Consider the following 13,619-nt stretch of genomic DNA (forward strand, 5'->3'; position numbering starts at 1 on the left):
CCTCCAAGTACTGAAGCTAATAGGGTAGAGGAAAAGTTTTACTCCCAACAGTATTAAAATATAAAACTCTTTCCTTTCTTCTTTGGTTTCTCTTTTGATTTGTCATAGTGTTTTTTGCTTTTTAGTGTTACTTTATGTAAAGAAAAATATAAAATTTAAATTGTTAGCATGAATTGTACCATTTACCTTTATATTGTACAATGTAGTTTTAAGTGCAAGTATAAGAACATTTGTGCAAAAATCACTGAAATTATACAATTTATGTTTTGTAGTTCATCCATGCATACGTATTTTCTTATAAGAACAATGGAATAGCTGCATAAAACCAACTCAAATGTTTTATGTTTTACTTCTTGATGTGCACATATTCTACCAATACTCTCTACCATGACTTACAGATGACTAAGGAAGGACTGCTAAGAAAAGCAACTATGCACTGCTTCATCTTTCCCTTTCTTTTTTTTCTATCATTTTCAGTGCAAGTGCTTGGCTGATGCAGGGAAGTAACAAGAGTAAGAAAGGATATGTTAGGGTTCCTTGGTCAGCTGGGCCACTGCCTTCTTTCTGTGTCAGAAGCAAGTTCTAGTTTGAATGAAAAATGTGGCCTCAGCCTCTACTTAGTCATCTATGTAAATCTATTTACCTTGTAATGGCTTTGAGCCTCACTGAACTGCCACACATCCTGGGTCCATCAGAATTCTGTGTTCATGGGGCATCGTCTGACACTATATGCAAATGAATGGAAAGAAACTGAGGACTGTATATTCTACCTATCTCCTCTGCTCATGTGTGCACTCCAGTGTCCCAGAGACTTCACTTACAAAATGTAAGTTCAAAGGTAAAATTATTAAGAATTTCAGGATGATGACACCAGACACTTAAACCATGGGGCCCTTTTGAACATGGCACCCTGTACAATTGCACAACTACATGTGGCTAGTAGTTACCATGTTGGATAGTACAGGTGTAAAATACATAAGGAATTCCTTCAACTCAATAATAGTAACCCCTAATGTCAGTCCCCATAGGTAAATGGGTAAAGGATATGAATAGGCAATTTACAGTAGAGGAAATACTACTAAGATACAAAAAGATGCTCAAAATTATTACTGAATTCAAAAAATCAAATTAAATCTATAAGCCCAGAAAAATCACAAAGTTGGATAGTGGTAAGGGTTGGTGGGGATACAGGTATAAGTTGTCTTCATTTGCTGGGGGTGGGGGAGGGTAGACAGGTGTATATATTATGAAGAGTGATTTAGTCAAGTTAAATAGATGACAGCAATTAATTCTGCTCCTAGCCATTTATCCTAAAGAAATACTTACACAGCATAGACATTTATTTTTGTGTTGATTGTCTTCCCCACTGGACTATAAGCTTCACTGAGAGCAGGGACTTTATTTTGGTCATCTCTGTAAGTCCAATGTTGGGATCAGGGCTGGCATATAGTAGATGCTCAATAAATACTTGTAAAATGAATGAATGAATGCTCTAGTCATTACAGAAACCCAATGAAGCATGTGTTTTACAGATGAAGAAAATAAAACTCAGAGTGGCCATCATCCCTCCAACATCATATTGATATGTCCAGTTGGAGGCAGAGATGGCATTAGCACAAAGTCCAACAGCCCAAGCTGATACCCAGGCTGACTCCCAGGCATCATCCATTCATTATTTCAACATTTCTTATTGAGTATCTCATAGGGAAAGTCAGCCTACAAGTAAGTGGAAAGAGCAACTGCACAACCACATTTTCAGGGTTTAAATTAGAGCCTGTCTCAGTACAGAAAGAGTCTACTAGGTAAGGCTTCCCTCTATTGCCTTCCTGGGTTCTTGGGTCGTGCCTTTTCCAAGAGGTGCTACTTTTTAAAAAAGAAGAAAAAGGGAAAAAGGGAAAGGGAAGGAAAGGAGGCTATCTAACAGACTTAAGGTTTTTGTTTTATTGCATACATTTAGCCATTCAGGAAAAAAAAGAGGCAGTCTCAGAGAGAACCAATTCACAGCTTTATTTTACAGCTTTAATATTAAAAAGGGTTAACATTTACCCGCCAGCTTGCTTACTTTTTGTTTTTTACCTTTCCTTTCTCTCTGTACCTTTGATGCGTTATCTCATGAAAATAATTTGAGTACTTGCTTCAGTTTTCTCAGTTCTTTCTGGCCATTCATCCCTTGGCAGGTCTCACCTTATTTGGGTCTAAGTACTCACTCTACACCTCCTCTCCCCCCCCCCCCCCCCGCTATTTCATGAATCAAGTGTTAACTAACTTTATAGCAAAACAAAGCCATCTGGAAATTGGCATTTCTATGATGTGTTCCTAAAACTGCTGTTCATCATTCCTGGTGTGTGCGCATGTGTAAAAAAACCCGGCATACATTTAAAGCAGGAAGCACTGGAAAGGCTGTGTGTACTTTTAGAAACCAGAATGCATGCCATAAGGGGAGGGCATACTCTGAGAGCTCTAAAGGTTGAATGACTATTGGTATCAGGTATGCTAAATATTTGACCATTTTGACTAAATGCTATTACTCTGAACATGTTCTACCTTCTGTATTTGCCAAAAGAGTATTTTCCAATTGCAAAAAGGATTACAGTTATACTTGGTCAAAACACATAGCCTTTTTTCTTCATTAGTTAATTTATTTATATCCAGCCCTGCTTATGGCAAGAGGATGTGAGGTAGCTCAAACACAGTTTGATGGACTGGATTATCTGGGGAAGCATTCCTTTCCTACGCTGATTCCTACTTTCAAATGGATAACAGTAGTAAAACTAATAACAAAGTAATGATTCAGAATCACTAATATCCTTTGAGTGACTACCATGTGCCAGACTCTTTGCCAAGTACTTTGCATATATTTTCTCATTTAATTCTCACAACAAACCAAGAATAGATACTACTTTTGACCCCATTTCATTGACAAGTAAAATGAGGTTTAGAGAAATGGAGTGCACAACAGCATTTAATTAACAAGAGGTGAAGATGGGATGAATGTAAGCCTGTTCCAGAAGCTTCCTCCCTACCAGCCCTATTCACATTTCTGGTGGAAGATGTCCTGGCTGGAAGAAAAGTTCCTAATCATTTACTTGAGTCCGAGAGACACCTAATGACAGGTTGGAAGAGATGGACGACTAAGGCTGGAGGTACAGAGACAAAATGTGTGATTATCTCAAGTTGCTCATATCCAGTGGGGGAATATAATGAGTTCCCATATACTGCTGTGCCCAAGGCATCTCCCTGGGCTTTAGGGTAGTGATCACATCTATTATACTGACCAGTCTATCCCCAGTCCCTAGAACATTAGTGTTTGATGAGTACTTGTTGAATGAATATAACATTGGGTTCATTAACTCAGAAAAGAAACGTTTTTAGGAGGTGAGAGTGTCTAGAGACACTACCTTCAGGAATTAAAGAATGGAGCAGGAAGATGAGTGAATTTCCCTGCAGTAGGCAACCTCTAAGAATAAGTGTTTATTATTTCACAGTTTCTGTGGGTCAGAAGGATCCAGCTAATGCCTGTATTCCTGACCCACAGAAACTGTGAAATAATAAACATTTATTGTTTTAAGCTGATAGGTTTTAGGGTAATTTGTTATGCAGCAATACATAACTAATACATTTCCTTATAACTTCCAATGAAACAAGGACTCTAAAGAGGAGTTGCAGCTATGAAAATGGATAGGACCACCTACAACTGCCCTGTTTGTTACTTCCTGGCTAATTTCCCCATAGTAATTATCTGTAAACATCCTTACAATAGAAAGGGACAATGTGCTTATTTTCAGGGGCAACAAAAGGGTGAGGAGGCCTGAGGATGGTTGGTTCCATTTCCACAGCCAGTCCTGGGAAGAAAGGACCCTCAAGAAGATGAACATGTCATCATAGCTTTGAAAAGGAAAGACAGCAAGGCATGGGGAGTGTGTCTAGGAATAACAATTAACTCTATGGAAAATTCATCCTGGTTTCCCAGTACTCTTTCACACTGAAGTTGGGTGATGTATCGAGTAGGATTAGGTTCAGCTATGTAAAACAGGAACCTCTTAAGTAACACTTAAAGGAAAACGAGTTTGCTTCTCTGTTACGTAGGAGAATTCTCACGTAGGAGGAGGTCATTTGAAGACTGGTCTAGCAGCTCAGTGATGTCATGCAGGTCCAGTCTCCTCCCATTCATCTTCGAGGACATGCCTAGAGAGAGGGCAGCCCCACCCTCCCAGTCCAACATGGCTATTTGATTTCTGCGTGTATATCATCATTTCAGCAACAGGAGGGAGGAAAGGGGAAGGAAGAGTACACTCATCCTTTCAAACAGACCTCCTAGAATCCCAGATGACTCTCCTCTTTATTTCTTAGTGACCAGAACTAATTCATGTGGGCATGCCTATCTGCAGAGGTGGTAGTGAAATGTGCCCAGCTAAACAAAAATGTTCTGTTAGTAAAAGGAAGGGGAGGCAGGCAGTAACCTTTGCTACAGGTAACCAGCAAGCACCAGATGTTTTGTTATTCTAAGATTTCCAGGATCTGACTCATCTGGCATTTTCAGTTTTATCTCCTTCCTTTAATTCCATCGAACAGGAATAGACACCACTCTTTTTGCCTTTCCGTCTTCATACCTTTGCCTCTGCTGGTACTGCTGCTAGAGTCCCAGCCCCCACCATTCATATTCATCCAGCTCCAAAACCACTTCTGTGATTCTTTTTTTTTTTTCATGTCATTCTTTAAAAATAATTGAAAATTACAAAACATTGCAAAAATAAAAATAATACAACAACACACGTATATCTCCTGTGATTCTTTTCTCAATACTCTCCTTCCTCTGAAAACTCACAGCACTGAGTTGTACCTTTACCCACTTAACTAGAGGAAATAATATTACCATTATTTTTCAACTACCAGACATTGCGTTAGGAATGCAGATATGAATTAGAAAAGGACCCAGCCGTTGAAAACTGTATAATGGTCAATTGATAAATGTCAAATAATGAATGACTAATCTGCTTTGAAGCCTCATATTAAGCTTTGATTACATAAGGTCTTCATAATCATACACATTACAAAGGATGTACACAGGCCACAACAGGATTTCTTTACTACCTCCTATGTGTTTGGTACTGTGTTTCACACATGAGCCTTCCATCCTACATTCACACGTTTATTTAATATCTATGTGCCTAACATTGTGCAAGGCACTGGGCATAAAAAAAAAAAAACAAAACGCCTGATCCCCTTCCTTAGAGACAAAGAAACAGATTATTACAACATGGTACAGTAAAGAACTAGGTTGGAGACACCTACAGAGTGATAACAAAGCCTAGCCTAAAAGGGTTAGAAATCTCCCACGAGAAAGTGACACTTAAATCTGAAAGATAAGCAGAAGTTGGCCAAACCCAGAAGAAAAGGGGTAGCATTGCAGGGTTGAGGGAACATCATCTACAGAGGCCCAGTGGTGAATGACAGAACACAGTGCATTTTATGGTACAGGAGCATGGCCCGAACTTAGGATTCGAAGTTGGGAACAGTAGGAGATGGTGTTGCAGGTGTATTAGGTAGACAGCTGTATCAAAATCAGTAAGGAACTGTATCTGACTGTGAATAACATCTGCCCAAACAGTGTCTTAAACAAATAAAAGATTCTATTTTTCTGTTTATTTAATTTTTCATTTTTTCTAGTTTTATTGAGATACAATTGACAAATAGAAATAATTTATATTTAAGGTGTACCAATGTGATGTTTTGCTATACATATATATTGTAAAGTGTTCACTACAATCAAGCTAAATAACATATTCATCACCTCACACAGTCACCTTGGTTTTTTGTTTTTTCTTTTCGGTTAGAACAATTAAGATCTACACTCTTAGCAAATTTCAAATATACAATACAGTATTGTTAACTAGAGTCACCCTGTTGTACATAAGATCCCCAGAACTTTAAGCATGGAACAGTTCTCCCTCAGAGCTTCCTGAGGAACCAACCTTGCTGACACCTTGATTTTGGACTTCTGAATTCCTGAAATGTGAGACAATAAAGTTCTGTTGGCTGAGCCACCCAGTTTGTTGTAATTCATTATGGCAGCTCTAGAAAACTAATACAAGGTTTAAAGGCACATTAAGGAGAACAAATCAACAACACTGAGTGGGCATGAGGAAAGATTCCCTGCTTTCTGGTTTGGCCAAGTAGGCAAATGGTGGTGCTTTCACGGAGGTGAGGAACACAAGAGGAAGGACAGAATCGGGAGCAAAAAAAAAACGGTTCAGCTGTAGACAGGTTGTTTTGCAGGTTCCTAAGGGACACGGAGGTGACAGGTCTGGGATGGAGATCAGATGTAGCAGCTCTTGAAGCCATTAGGGTGGATCTTGCTTGCAAGTTGCTTCATATTTGGCCAGAGGGATGAGGCTTTCACATGTGAGGTGATTCAGGAACACCTGAGACACTATGTAATAAATTGCCAAAATGTGGAGCATAACTATTTCAGGAGGCTTCAATTAGGGAAAATTAATGTAAGGTGGAAAAAATGGCCCATGATTCTATACTAATGAGCAAGGTTGTTTCATTTATATTATTAATTATCACAAACCTGCATTAGCCTCTGACTAAACAGGCTGTATCAACTCAAAGACTGGTTTTCATCACACATGTGGATGCTCACAGAATGTTAGAACTGGAGAGGACACACCCTGTTCAACCTCCTCCCCTTACAGATGGAAAAGCAGAGACTGTGAAGGAGAAGGACTTGTCTAAAGTCAGTAAGAGGACCAAATGAGATCCCAGCACTGGCTCGGCCTGCACCCTGAAACTTATATAAGAAAGTGAATTGTGAAAAACCTTATCTGAAGGAAAATGATGTGTGGTTTGATCTATAAAAGTCAAATGATGAGGAAAATGACCAGATGAAAATATTGTCAGTCTCCAGAGGCAGAAAGACCTGGTTTCAAACCAAAATGTAATCGGGGCATATCTGTAAGGATGCTTTTGGTTTAAAAAAAAAAAATCACAACAGTAAGAAAATTATTGGTTCAAGATGGTGGAGTAGAAGGACGTGCTCTCACTCCCTCTTGTGAGAACACCAGAATCACAGCTAACTGCTGAACAATCATCGACAGGAAGACCCTGGAACTCACCAAAAAAGACACCCCCCACATCCAAAGACAAAGGAGAAGCCACAATGAGACGGTAGGAGGGGCACAATCACAATAAAACCAAATCCGTGACTGCTGGGTGGGTGACTCACAAACTGGAGAACACTTACACCACAGAAGTCCACCCACTGGAGTGAAGTTTCTGAACCCCGCGTCAGGCTTCCCAACCTGGGGTTCCAGCATCGGGAGGAGGAATTCCTAGAGAATCAGACTTTGAAGGTTAGCAGGATTTGATTGCAGGACTTTGACAGGACTGGGGGAAACAGAGACTCCACTCTTAGAGGGCACACACAAAGTAGTGTGCACATTGGGACCCAGGGGAAGGAGCAGTGACCCCAAGGGAGACTGAACCAGACCTACCTGCTAGTGTTGGAGGGTGTCCTGCAGAGGTGGGGGGTTGGTTGTGGCTCACCTTGGGGACAAGGACACTGGCAGTGGAAGTTCTGGGAGGCACTCCTTGGCGTGAGCCCTCCCAGAGTCCGCCACTAGCCCCACCAAAGAGCCTGTAGCTTCCAGTGTTGGGTCGCCTCAGGCCAAACAACCAACAGGGAGGGAACCCAGCCCCACCCATCAGCAGACAAGCGGATTAAAGTTTTACTGAGCTCTGCCCACCAGAGCAATGGCCAGCTGTACCGACCACCAGTCCCTCCCATCAGGAAACTTGCACAAGCCTCTTAGACAGCCTCATCCACCAGAGGGCAGACAGCAGAAGCAAAAACTACAATCCTGCAGCCTGTGGAACAAAAACCACGTTCACTGAAAGATAGACAAGATGAAAAGGCAGAGGGCTATGTACCACATGAAGGAACAAGATAAAACCCCAGAAAAACAACTAAATGAAGTGGAGATAGGCAACCTTCCAGAAAAAGAATTCAGAATAATGATAGTGAAGATGATCCAGGACCTCGGAAAAAGAATGGAGACAGAGATTGAGAAGATGCAAGAAATGTTTAACAAAGACCTAGAAGAATTAAAGAACAAACAAACAGAGATGAACAATACAATAACTGAAATGAAAGCTACACTAGAAGGAATCAATAGCAGAATAACTGAGGCAGAAGAACGGATAAGTGACCTGGAAGAAAAAATGGTGGAAATCACTGCTGCGGAACAGAATAAAGAAAAAAGAATGAAGAGAAATGAAGACAAGCTAAGAGACCATTGGGACAACATTAAATGCAAAAACATTCGCATTATAGGGGTCCCAGAAGGAGAAGAGAGAGAGAAAGGACCTGAGACAATATTTGAAGAGATTATAGTTGAAAACTTCCCTAACATGGGAAAGGAAATAGCCACCCAAGTCCAGGAAGCGCAGAGAGTCCCATACAGGATAAACCCAAGGAGAAACACGCCGAGACACATAGTAATCAAAGTGGCAAAAATTAAAGACAAAGAAAAATTATTGAAAGCAGCAAGGGAAAAACGACAGATAACACACAAGGGAACTCGCATAAGGTTAACAGCTGATTTCTCAGCAGAAACTCTACAAGCCAGAAGGGAGTGGCATGATATACTTAAAGTGATGAAAGGGAAGAACCTACAACCAACATTACTCTACCCGGCAAGGATCTCATTCAGATTTGATGGAGAAATCAAAAGCTTTACAGACAAGCAAAAGCTAAGAGAATTCAGCACCACCGAACCAGCTCTACAACAAATGCTAAAGGAACTTCTCTACGTGGGAAACACAAAAGAAGAAGAGGACCTACAAAAACAAACCCAAAACAATTAAGAAAATGGTCACAGGAACATACATATCGATAATTACCTTAAACGTGAATGGATTAAATGCTCCAACCAAGAGACACAGGCTTGCTGAATGGATACAAAAACAAGACCCATATATATGCTGTCTACAAGAGACCCACTTCAGACTAGGGACACATACAGACTGAAAGTGAGGGGATGGAAAAAGATATGCCATGCAAATGGAAATCAAGAGGAAGCTGGAGTAGCAATACTCACATCAGATAAAATAGACTTTAAAATAAAGAATGTTACAAGAGACAAGGAAGGACACTACATAATGATCAAGGGATCAATCCAAGAAGAAGATATAACAATTATAAATATATATGCACCCAACATAGGAGCACCTCAATACCTAAGGCAACTGCTAACAGCTATAAAAGAGGAAATCAACAGTAACACAATAATAGTGGGGGACTTTAACACCTCACTTACATCAATGGACAGATCATCCAAACAGAAAATTAATAAGGAAACACAAGCTTTAAATGACACAATAGACCAGGTAGATTTAATTGATATTTATAGGACATTCCATCCAAAAACAGCTTTCTTCTCAAGTGCGCACGGAACATTCTTCAGGATAGATCACATCTTGGGTCATAAATCAAGCCTCAGTAAATTTAAGAAAATTGAAATCATATCAAGCATCTTTTCTGACCACAACGCTATGAGATTAGAAATCAATTACAGGGGAAAAAAATGTAAAAAACACAAACACATGGACGCTAAACAATACGTTACTAAATAACCAAGAGATCACTGAAGAAATCAAAGAGGAAATCAAAAAATACCTAGAGAAAAATGACAATGAAAACACGATGATCCAAAACCTATGGGATGCAGCAAAAGCAGTTCTAAGAGGGAAGTTTATAGCTCTACAAGCCTACCTCAAGAAACAAGAAAAATCTCAAATAAACAATCTAACCTTACACCTAAAGGAACTAGAGAAAGAAGAACAAACAAAACCCAAAGTTAGCAGAAGGAAAGAAATCATAAAGACCAGAGCAGAAATAAATGAATTAGAAACAGAGAAAACAGTAACAAAGATCAATAAAACTAATAGCTGGTTCTTTGAGAAGATAAACAAAATTGATAAACCTTTAGCTAGACTGATCAAGAAAAAAGAGGGAGAGGACTCAAATCAATAAAATTAGAAATGAAAAAGGAGAAGTTACAACAGACACCGCAGAAATACAAAGCATCCTAAGAGACTACTAAAAGCAACACTATGCCAATAAAATGGACAACCTGGAAGAAATGGACAAATTCTTAGAAAGGTATAACCTTCTAAGACTGAACCAGGAAGAAATAGAAAATATGAACAGACCAATCACAAGTAATGAAATTGAAGCTGTGATTAAAAATCATCCAACAAACAAAAGTCCAGGACCAGTTGGCTTCACAGGTGAATTCTATCAAACATTTAGAGAAGAGCTAACACCCATCCTTCTCAAACTCTTCCAAAAAATTGCAGAGGAAGGAACACTCCCACACTCCTTCTGTGAGGCCACCATCACCCTGATACCAAAACCAGACAAAGATACAAAAAGATACAAAAAGAAAATTACAGACCAATATCACTAATGAATATAGATGCAAAAATCCTCAACAAAATACTAGCAAACAGAATCTAACAACACATTAAAAGGATCATACACCATGATCAAGTGGGATTTATCCCAGGGATGCAAGGATTCTTCAATATAGGCAAATCAATCAATGTGATACACCATATTAACAAATTGAAGAAGAAAAACCATATGATCATCTCAGTAGATGCAGAAAAAGCTTTTGACAAAATTCAACACCCATTTATGATAAAAATGCTCCAAAAAGTGGGCATAGAGGAAACCTACCTCAACATAATAAAGGCCATATATGACAAACCCCCAGCCAACATCATTCTCAATGGTGAAAAACTGAAAGCATTTCCTCTAAGATCAGGAACAAGACAAGGATGTCCACTCTCACCACTATTACTCAGCATAGTTTTGGAAGTCTTAGCCACGGCAATCAGAGAAGAAGAAATAAAAGGAATACAAATTGGAAAAGAAGAAGTAAAACTGTCACTGTTTGCCGATGACATGATACTATACATAGAGAATCCTAAATATGCCACCAGAAAACTTACTAGAGCTAATCAATGAATTGGGTAAAGTTTCAGGATACAAAATTAATGCACAGAAATCTCTTGCATTCCTATATACTAATGATGAAAAATCTGAAAGAGAAATTAAGGAAACGCTCCCATTTACCACTGCAACAAGAAGAATAAAATACCTAGGAATAAACCCGCCTAGGGAGACAAATGACCTGTATGCAGAAAACTATAAGACACTGATGAAAGAAATGAAAGATGATACCAACAGATGGAGAGATATACCATGTTCTTGGATTGGAAGAATCAATATTGTGAAAATGACTATACTACCCAAAGCAATCTACAGATTCAATGCAATCCTTATCAAATTACCAATGGCATTCTTTACAGAACTAGAACAAAAAATCTTAAAATTTGTATGGAGACACAAAAGACCCTGAATAGCCAAAGCAGTATTGAGGGAAAAAAGCAGAGCTGGAGGAATCAGACTCCCTCACTTCAGAGTATACTACAAAGCTACAGTAATCAAGACAATATGGTACTGGCACAAAAACAGAAATATAGATCAATGGAACAAGATAGAAAGCCCAGAGATAAACCCATGCACCTATGGTCAACTAATCTATGACAAAGGATGCAAGGATATACAATGGAGAAAAGACAGTCTCTTCAATAAGTGGTGCTGGGAAAACTGGACAGCTACATGTAAAAGAATGAAATTAGAACACTCCCTAACACCATACACAAAAATAAACTCAAAATGGATTAGAGGCCTAAATGTAAGACCAGACACTATAAAACTCTTAGAGGAAAACATAGGAAGAGCACTCTTTGACATAAATCACAGCAAGATCTTTTTTGATCTACCTCCTAGAGTAATGGAAATAAAAATAAAAATAAATGGGACCTAATGAAACTTCAAAGCTTTTGCACAGCAGAGGAAACCATAAACAAGACGAAAAGACACTCCTCAGAATGGGAGAAAATATTTGCAAACGAATCAACAGACTAAGGATTAGTCTCCAAAATATATAAACAGCTCATGCAGCTCAATATGAAAAAAACAAACAACCCAATCCAAAAATGGGCAGAAGACCTAAATAGACATTTCTCCAAAGAAGGCATACAGATGGCCAAGAAGCACATGAAAAGCTGCTCAACATCACTAATTATTAGAGAAATGCAAATCAAAACTACCGTGAGGTATCACCTCACACCAGTTAGAATGGGCATCATCAGAATATCCACAAACAACAAATGCTGGAGAGGGTGTGGAGAAAAGGGAACCCTCTTGCACTGTTGGTGGGAATGTAAATTGATACAGCCACTATGGAGAACAGTATAGAGGTTCCTTAGAAAACTAAAAATAGAATTACCGTATGACCCAGCAATCCCACTACTGGGCATATACCCAGAGAAAACCATAATTCAAAAAGACACATGCACCCGAATGTTCATTGCAGCACTATTTACAATAGCCAGGTCATGGAAGCAACCTAAATGCCCATCGACAGACGAATGGATAAAGAAGAAGTGGTACATATATACAATGGAGTATTACTCAGCCAGAAAAAGGAACGAAATTGGGTCATTTGTAGAGACATGGATGGATCTAGAGACTGTCATACAGAGTGAAGTAAGTCAGAAAGAGAAAAACAAATATCGTATATTAACGCATGTATGTGGAACCTAGAAAAATGGTACAGGTGAACCAGTTTGCAGGGCAGAAATAGAGACACAGATGTGGAGAACAAACGTATGGACACCAAGGGGGGAAAGCGGCAGGGTGTGGGGTGCTGGGGAAAAAAAAAAGAAAATTATTGGTTAACACAATTGAAAAAGTCCAGTGGCAAGGAAAACTTTTTGAGTGTGGTTTCAGCAGGGCTCCAATTTTGTTTCTGCTGCTTTCTAGTTTCTCCTCTGCTCTTTTTAGCTTCACTCTTAGACTAGTTTCCCACAGCAGCCTTATGTGAGTGCATATCACCACCCAGAGCACACAGCATCTGTACAGTGGTGCACAAAGGGCAGAGAGTGGGGCAGGGGTCCACCAGGTGCAGACATTAGGAGACACATTAGCAGTAGACAATTTTAAAACAGCAGTAAAACCAACAAAAGTGGATCTATTATTATCATTACAGTATAGTGGCGTTTTGAAACAAGATCAGTGATGAAATGTTCATCCCACCTAGGCCAACTGCAACCACACCCAATGCTTGGCACCCCAGTGCGTCTGTGCTCCAGAATTTCCAACAAAAGTCAAGAGAGCCACACTCACTGGACTAGATTAAGTCACCTACCTACACCTACACCAGTTGTGGCCAGTGAAAGTATGATATGTGCTGACTGGCTTAGCTTAAGTTATAGGGTGATTGCAGAGATGGAATCAGCTTTCTCAGACTCCTAAAAGTTCCCAATTGAAACCTGGAATGGGTGAGATGGGGAAAGGTGAACAGATGCTGGTGAAGCAACCACCAGATGTTCACCACACCTTGAGACATTAGGTCACAAGTCTCAGATATGTGCTAGATACTATCTTAGGAGCTCCACATACATGTAAATTCCAACCACGGGAGGTAGCTATTCTGATTATTTCCATGTATCAATCAGAATCCTAACAGAAAGCAAATAGC

Source organism: Balaenoptera ricei, chromosome 11 (assembly GCF_028023285.1).
Source record: "Balaenoptera ricei isolate mBalRic1 chromosome 11, mBalRic1.hap2, whole genome shotgun sequence".
NCBI lineage: Eukaryota > Metazoa > Chordata > Mammalia > Artiodactyla > Balaenopteridae > Balaenoptera > Balaenoptera ricei.